Source organism: Rattus norvegicus, chromosome 15 (genome assembly GCF_036323735.1).
Source record: "Rattus norvegicus strain BN/NHsdMcwi chromosome 15, GRCr8, whole genome shotgun sequence".
Classification (NCBI taxonomy): domain Eukaryota; kingdom Metazoa; phylum Chordata; class Mammalia; order Rodentia; family Muridae; genus Rattus; species Rattus norvegicus.
This window is the reverse complement of record NC_086033.1, coordinates 4578958-4585872: the sequence shown is the minus strand read 5'-3', so window position 1 is coordinate 4585872 and position 6915 is coordinate 4578958. Positions and strand designations below refer to the sequence as shown.

Below are 6915 nucleotides of genomic sequence, written 5' to 3'. Positions count from 1 at the left end.
AACAGGACTGTGTTTCATGTCTCCACAGAATTCAATTAATCATATGTTACTAAAATAACTGCCACATGCTCAAAGCATGAAGTGTGTAATTCCATCATTTAGTGGGACAATAAATGTACAATTAACTGTGCCTATCTCTGCATAAAAGGAACCTTTGAAAGCATGACTGGATTTTCCTTTTATTTCTTTCGGCTTAAGCAAACACAGAGGTCTAAGGTTAAGATTATGAGACGACAGTGGTAAATTTTGCCCCAGATTTTACTAGTATATACTAAAAGTACTGTCGCTGTTATTTTAGAACACGGAATTGTCAAATTATGACTTTTCAACTTAAAAATAGTAAATTTATGTTCGACTAGAAAATATAAATAAAATGTGAATAAAACATGGGATTCTCACAAGGTCACCAGAGGAAAAGGTAGATTGGATCTGTATGTTCTAATATAAAACACTATATGAAATTATTATGAAATGACCTTAAAATGTTCTCAATTAGTATATACAAAATGCCGGCATTAAAGAAAATACTTTTATAAGAAGTATACACTACCGTGCCTAGAGTGAGGGCTCAATGGTCAAGGGCACTTACTGCTGGTCCACAGGATCTAATTTCAGTTCTCAGCGACCACATGTCAGCTCACGACTGTCTGCACCTCCAGCTTCAAGTGGTCCAACTTCCTCTTCTGATCTCCAGGCGTACACGTGGTTCACACATACATGCATACAAGCATAACAATTATACACGTAAAAGGAAATAAATGATAAAATCTTTTTAAAGCATATGCTAGCATACAAAACACGAGAGGATATGTTAACAGTAGCTATAACCAGAAACTGAAGTGGTTATGGGAAACTTGTATTTTCTATAAAATATTTCTATAGCATGTTATCACTGGGTTATTGTCTTGCTTTTTGTTTGTTTGTTTGTATGGAGGGTAGGTTGGTTTTTTTTTGAGTTAGGATTTCTTTATGCAAACCTGGCTGTCCTAGAGCCAGCTCTGTAGACCAGGCTGGCCTGGAACTCGAAAAGATATACCTGCCTCTGCTTCTAGAGCGCTGGGATTAAAGGCCTGTGCCACCACTGCCTGGCTTTTATTTGATTACTTAGGAAAGTATCTCCTGAGCCAGCATGAACTCACTATTCAGCCCATGCTGGACTCAAACTCTGAATCCTTGGGCCTCAGCTGGCATTAAAGGCATGTGTCACCAATCTTGGCAATACATTATCTTTTTATTTTTAATAGCAAGCATGTATCATCTTTGATATAAAATAATCACTACGTCAAACATCTGGATGTAGAGATAAGTCATGTCGTCTCAACACCAAATAATGATGATTACAATTAGAACAATACAAGTTAAAATCATCATGTAACACTTGTTCTGTACCAATCATCATGGCTGCATGCCCGGGGGAGGGTAAAATAGTGATCACACCAAATGCTGGAGCAGATGCAGCCAGAGCAAGTCATTTACACATCACTGGAGGCTGCAAGGGGTACGGCCACTCAGAGGTTTGCAAGTGTTGTTAAAAAGTTACACATACACTTAGTGAACGACCCAGCAATTCCACTTCTAGGAAAAGACCGACACTTATTTTCACACAAAAATCACACGCTATTATTTTTTATTGATTTATTCACAGTCATTGCCATCTGGAGGCAGCACTTGGTCCCTCAATTGGTAAATGTATAGCCTTGACACCCTGGTGTGGTGCAACACTTGGCCTAAAGTACAATGCTCCGAGCACATTTACAACTCCGTGAATGAAGGCCAAAGGCATTATGCTAAGTAAAAGAAGCCTGATGTCAAGGACTCTGTTCTCATTTATATGATGTTGTGGGAAAAGCAACACTGCCTGAGGGTTAGAGAATACAATGTGATGGTGGAGTACGAGGAAAGTGGAAGCCTTAGAGAAGTCCTTAGGGATGGAACAGCTAGCTGTGTCTCTTGACTGTAGTATTGCTCACAGGTCTCTAAGCATCTGTCGCTCTCAGAGATCTGTCCATCAAAATGAGTACGGCTGTATACAAACCTAAAAATACTGATTCAAAAAGAAACATGCTATCAAAATACACTCCATTCACGTTTTCTCTTTAGAAATCTCTTCACAAGTGAGCTTTCATTCTGTCGTGCGGAGGATGGGATCCAGGGCCTTGAGCATGCTGGGAAAGCTCTGCTGACAGCTGTGCATGCTGGGAAAGCTCTGCTGACAGCTACATCGCCAGGCTCCTCGCACCTCTGAAGCTATCCGGTGGCCTTGCTATGTCCAGTCAAGAGAAGCAGCTTTGAAACTGGCAGTCGCTCTACTGAAACCAGGAGGATGACCGAAAGTCTGGGAGTTCATAGTTACAGTTTGGAAAACTCCATACGACTGCAGAGGCCAACACTTCATCAGGGAAACTAGTCACTTGTGAGTACACCCCACGTTCAAGCCCTCACAGCAACCAACTCTCCTTTCATACTGGAGGAACGCCTCACCTTGTTCAATCATGTCTGCCTTAAGTCTGTACAAACGCTAGATAAATAGGTGTGTTACAGCCAGGGCAAGGTGTCTCTCCTATGACGGGTTTCTGGACTGAACTCAGTGTATCTGTTTAAGCTCAAACACGTAACTCATAATGCTACACTAGGCAGTACTAGAGTATCTGAGATTAATCTCCTCGGTTGTAAACACTGTAAAGTTAACACTGTTGTGTACACACACACACACACACACACACACACACACACACACAATGTATATATGCAATAATACCATTATTATTATTGTTGTTGTTGTTGTTATTATTATTATTATTTATTATACTACAGTAAAACAAAAGCACTGCTTTGGGTTGCTTCTCTTTTAAGTTTATGTGGAGAATAGAGGAGCAGTAAGACTGAATCCAGAGCAAGAAAAAGGGGGGAGGAAGAAGGGGATCTAGGTAACAATACAGAAGCAATGGAAAAGGAAGAATAGGGTTGGGGGACCTCTGGGTGAAGCTGGAAGGCTAAACTTTGTTAGATCCATTTCTTTTCAGACTCTCTGAGGAAGGATCCTACTTTATGCACAGTATTGTTATTGAGTACTATTAAAGAGTCGGGCCTAAGAAATTAGGCCTTGCAAATAAGATGTATAAACAAGCAGCTCTGTGTAGATAAGCCTGGGTAGTGAGTATGGCATCTTAGACTTTCTTAATTAAGTGGCCATTTCACACAGCTACTCACTCAAGGTCCAGGACAATGGGAACTACAATTCCTAAGTGCTTCCTATTGCTCATGGTCTACCCTTGTAATAGACCACCTCTTTCTTCCTGCTGGGAGCCCAGCAGCTTCGAACCTCTCTTCTGTTTCTTTGAGTCTGTAATTATTTACCATGGCTGCCAAGTGCTTCAAGTGCCACTAAAAGGAGGTCTTTGTATTCCTAAAGAGCATAGTTTCTGTGCATCAACTACAGCCACTGACTACCTGGGTGGCTCTGAGCATGTCCCCTGACCTTCCCACTAGGTTGCTGATGCAGATCTGTCTACAATGTTGGAATAAATTATGTAAAATAATACACATTAAAGTGTGCATTAGAAATCATTAACTTGGATTTTTCTCCTGCCTGGGTTGTGGGACTGAGCCATCCCTAGACCCTTGGACTTCCATTTACAGCTTCTGATGATCATTGTTGGGGATTTGGACTATAGACTGTATCTTTCTAAAGCACTTTGATACTAAGATGTGAACAATAAAGGCAACACCTTACTGAAGGAGGGTATTTAAAGGAAGTGTTTCGAGAGCCCCTGGGCAGCACCCCACGAGCGAACCTGAGCCTCGGGACCACAGGTAAGACCAACTTTTCTGCTGCAAGAAAGCTGCCTGGTGAGCTTGGGACACACGGAAGCAGAATTCCTCTAGGACCAGGCACGTTCTGTGTTTACCGGAAGTCCCACACCCGCGGATCCCGGCCCGCAGCAGCTCTCTGCTCCCAGACCCGGTGAGAAAGAGACCCAACCACCTGGTCAGGTGGGCACTCCTGAGGCTGCAGAGCGGAAGAGACCACCAACACTGCTCACCCCTGCCCACACCCCTGGCCCAAGAGGAAACTGTATAAGGCCTCTGGGCTCCCGTGGGGGAGGGCCCAGGAGCAGCAGGACCCCTGCCTGAGACACCTCCGGAACCTGAAAGAAACAGACCAGATAAACAGTTCTCTGCACCCAAATCCCGTGGGAGGGAGAGCTAAACCTTCAGAGAGGCAGACAAGCCTGGGAAACCAGAAGAGACTGCTCCCTGCACACACATCTCGGACGCCAGAGGAAAAAGCCAAAGACCATCTGGAACCCTGGTGCACTGAAGCTCCCGGAAGGGGCGGCACAGGTCTTCCTGGTTGCTGCCGCTGCAGAGAGCCCGTGGGCAGCACCCCACGAGCGAACTTGAGCCTCAGGACCACAGGTAAGACCAAATTTTCTGCTGCAAGAAAGCTGCCTGGTGAACTCAAGACACAGGCCCACAGGAACAGCTGAAGACCTGTAGAGAGGAAAAACTACACGCCCGAAAGAAGAACACTCTGTCCCCATAACTGACTGAAAGAGAGGAAAACAGGTCTACAGCACTCCTGACACACAGGCTTATAGGACAGTCTAGCCACTGTCAGAAATAGCAGAACAAAGTAACACTAGAGATAATCTGATGGCGAGAGGCAAGCGCAGGAACCCAAGCAACAGAAACCAAGACTACATGGCAGCATCCGAGCCCAATTCTCCCATCAAAACAAACATGGAATATCCAAACACACCAGAAAAGCAAGATCTACTTTCAAAATCATTTTTGATAATGATGCTGGAGGACTTCAAGAAAGACGTGAAGAACTCCCTTAGAGAACAAGTAGAAGCCTACAGAGAGGAATCGCAAAAATGCCTGAAAGAATTCCAGGAAAACATAAATAAACTAGCAGAAGCCCATAGAGAGGAGACACAAAAATCCCTGAAAGAATTCCAGGAAAACACAATCAAACAGTTGAAGGAATTGAGGATGGAAATAGAAGCAATCAAGAAAGAACACAGGGAAACAGCCCTGGATATAGAAAACCAAAAGAAGAGACAAGGAGCTGTAGATACAAGCTTCTCCAACAGAATACAAGAGATGGAAGAGAGAATCTCAGGAGCAGAAGATTACACAGAGATCATTGACTCAACTGTCAAGGATAATGTAAAGCGGAAAAAGCTACTGGTCCAAAACATACAGGAAATCCAGGACTCAATGAGAAGATCAAACCTAAGGATAATAGGTATAGAAGAGAGTGAAGACTCCCAGCTCAAAGGACCAGTAAATATCTTCAACAAAATCATAGAAGAAAACTTCCCTAACCTAAAAAAAGAGATACCCATAGACATACAAGAAGCCTACAGAACTCCAAATAGATTGGACCAGAAAAGAAACACCTCCCGTCACATAATTGTCAAAACACCAAACGCACAAAATAAAGAAAGAATATTAAAAGCAGTAAGGGAAAAAGGTCAAGTAACATATAAAGGCAGACCCATCAGAATCACACCAGACTTCTCGCCAGAAACTATGAAGGCCAGAAGATCCTGGACTGATGTCATACAGACCCTAAGAGAACACAAATGCCAGCCCAGGTTACTGTATCCTGCAAAACTCTCAATTAAAATAGATGGAGAAACCAAGATATTCCATGACAAAACCAAATTTACACAATATCTTTCTACAAATCCAGCACTACAAAGGATAATAAATGGTAAAGCCCAACATAAGGAGGCAAGCTATACCCTAGAAGAAGCAAGAAACTAATCGTCTTGGCAACAAAACAAAGAGAATGAAAGCACACAAACATAACCTCACATCAAATATGAATATAACGGGAAGCAATAATCACTATTCCTTAATATCTCTCAATATCAATGGCCTCAACTCCCCAATAAAAAGACATAGATTAACAAACTGGATACGCAATGAGGACCCTGCATTCTGCTGCCTACAGGAAACACACCTCAGAGACAAAGACAGACACTACTCAGAGTGAAAGGCTGGAAAACAACTTTCCAAGCAAATGGTCAGAAGAAGCAAGCTGGAGTAGCCATTCTAATAACAAATAAAATCAATTTCCAACTAAAAGTCATCAAAAAAGATAAGGAGGGACACTTCATATTCATCAAAGGAAAAATCCACCAAGATGAACTCTCAATCCTAAATATCTATGCCCCAAATACAAGGGCACCTACATACGTAAAAGAAACCTTACTAAAGCTCAAAACACACATTGCACCTCACACAATAATAGTGGGAGATTTCAACACCCCACTTTCATCAATGGACAGATCATGGAAACAGAAATTAAACAGTGATGTCGACAGACTAAGAGAAGTCATGAGCCAAATGGACTTAACAGATATTTATAGAACATTCTATCCTAAAGCAAAAGGATATACCTTCTTCTCAGCTCCTCATGGTACTTTCTCCAAAATTGACCATATAATTGGTCAAAAAACGGGCCTCAACAGGTACAGAAAGATAGAAATAATCCCATGCGTGCTATCGGACCACCACGGCCTAAAACTGGTCTTCAATAACAATAAGGGAAGAATGCCCACATATACGTGGCAATTGAACAATGCTCTACTCAATGATAACCTGGTCAAGGAAGAAATAAAGAAAGAAATTAAAAACTTTTTAGAATTTAATGAAAATGAAGGTACAACATACCCAAACTTATGGGACACAATGAAAGCTGAGAGGAAAACTCATAGCGCTGAGTGCCTGCAGAAAGAAACAGGAAAGAGCATATGTCAGCAGCTTGACAGCACACCTAAAAGCTCTAGAACAAAAAGAAGCAAATACACCCAGGATGAGTAGAAGGCAGGAAATAATCAAACTCAGAGCTGAAATCAACCAAGTAGAAACAAAAAGGACCATAGAAAGAATCAACAG

At 42.2% G+C, this 6915-nt stretch overlaps 1 long non-coding RNA gene across 1 annotated transcript in view; it reads right to left on the bottom strand.

The window, feature by feature from the left end:
- The window catches only part of LOC102555049 (uncharacterized), a 33644-nt gene that overhangs the window by 21164 nt on the left and 5565 nt on the right, over window positions 1-6915 (bottom strand). The window contains exon 2 of the long non-coding RNA XR_359801.5: window positions 590-683. This is a non-coding gene — a long non-coding RNA (uncharacterized LOC102555049). The remainder of the gene's footprint in view (window positions 1-589; window positions 684-6915) is intronic.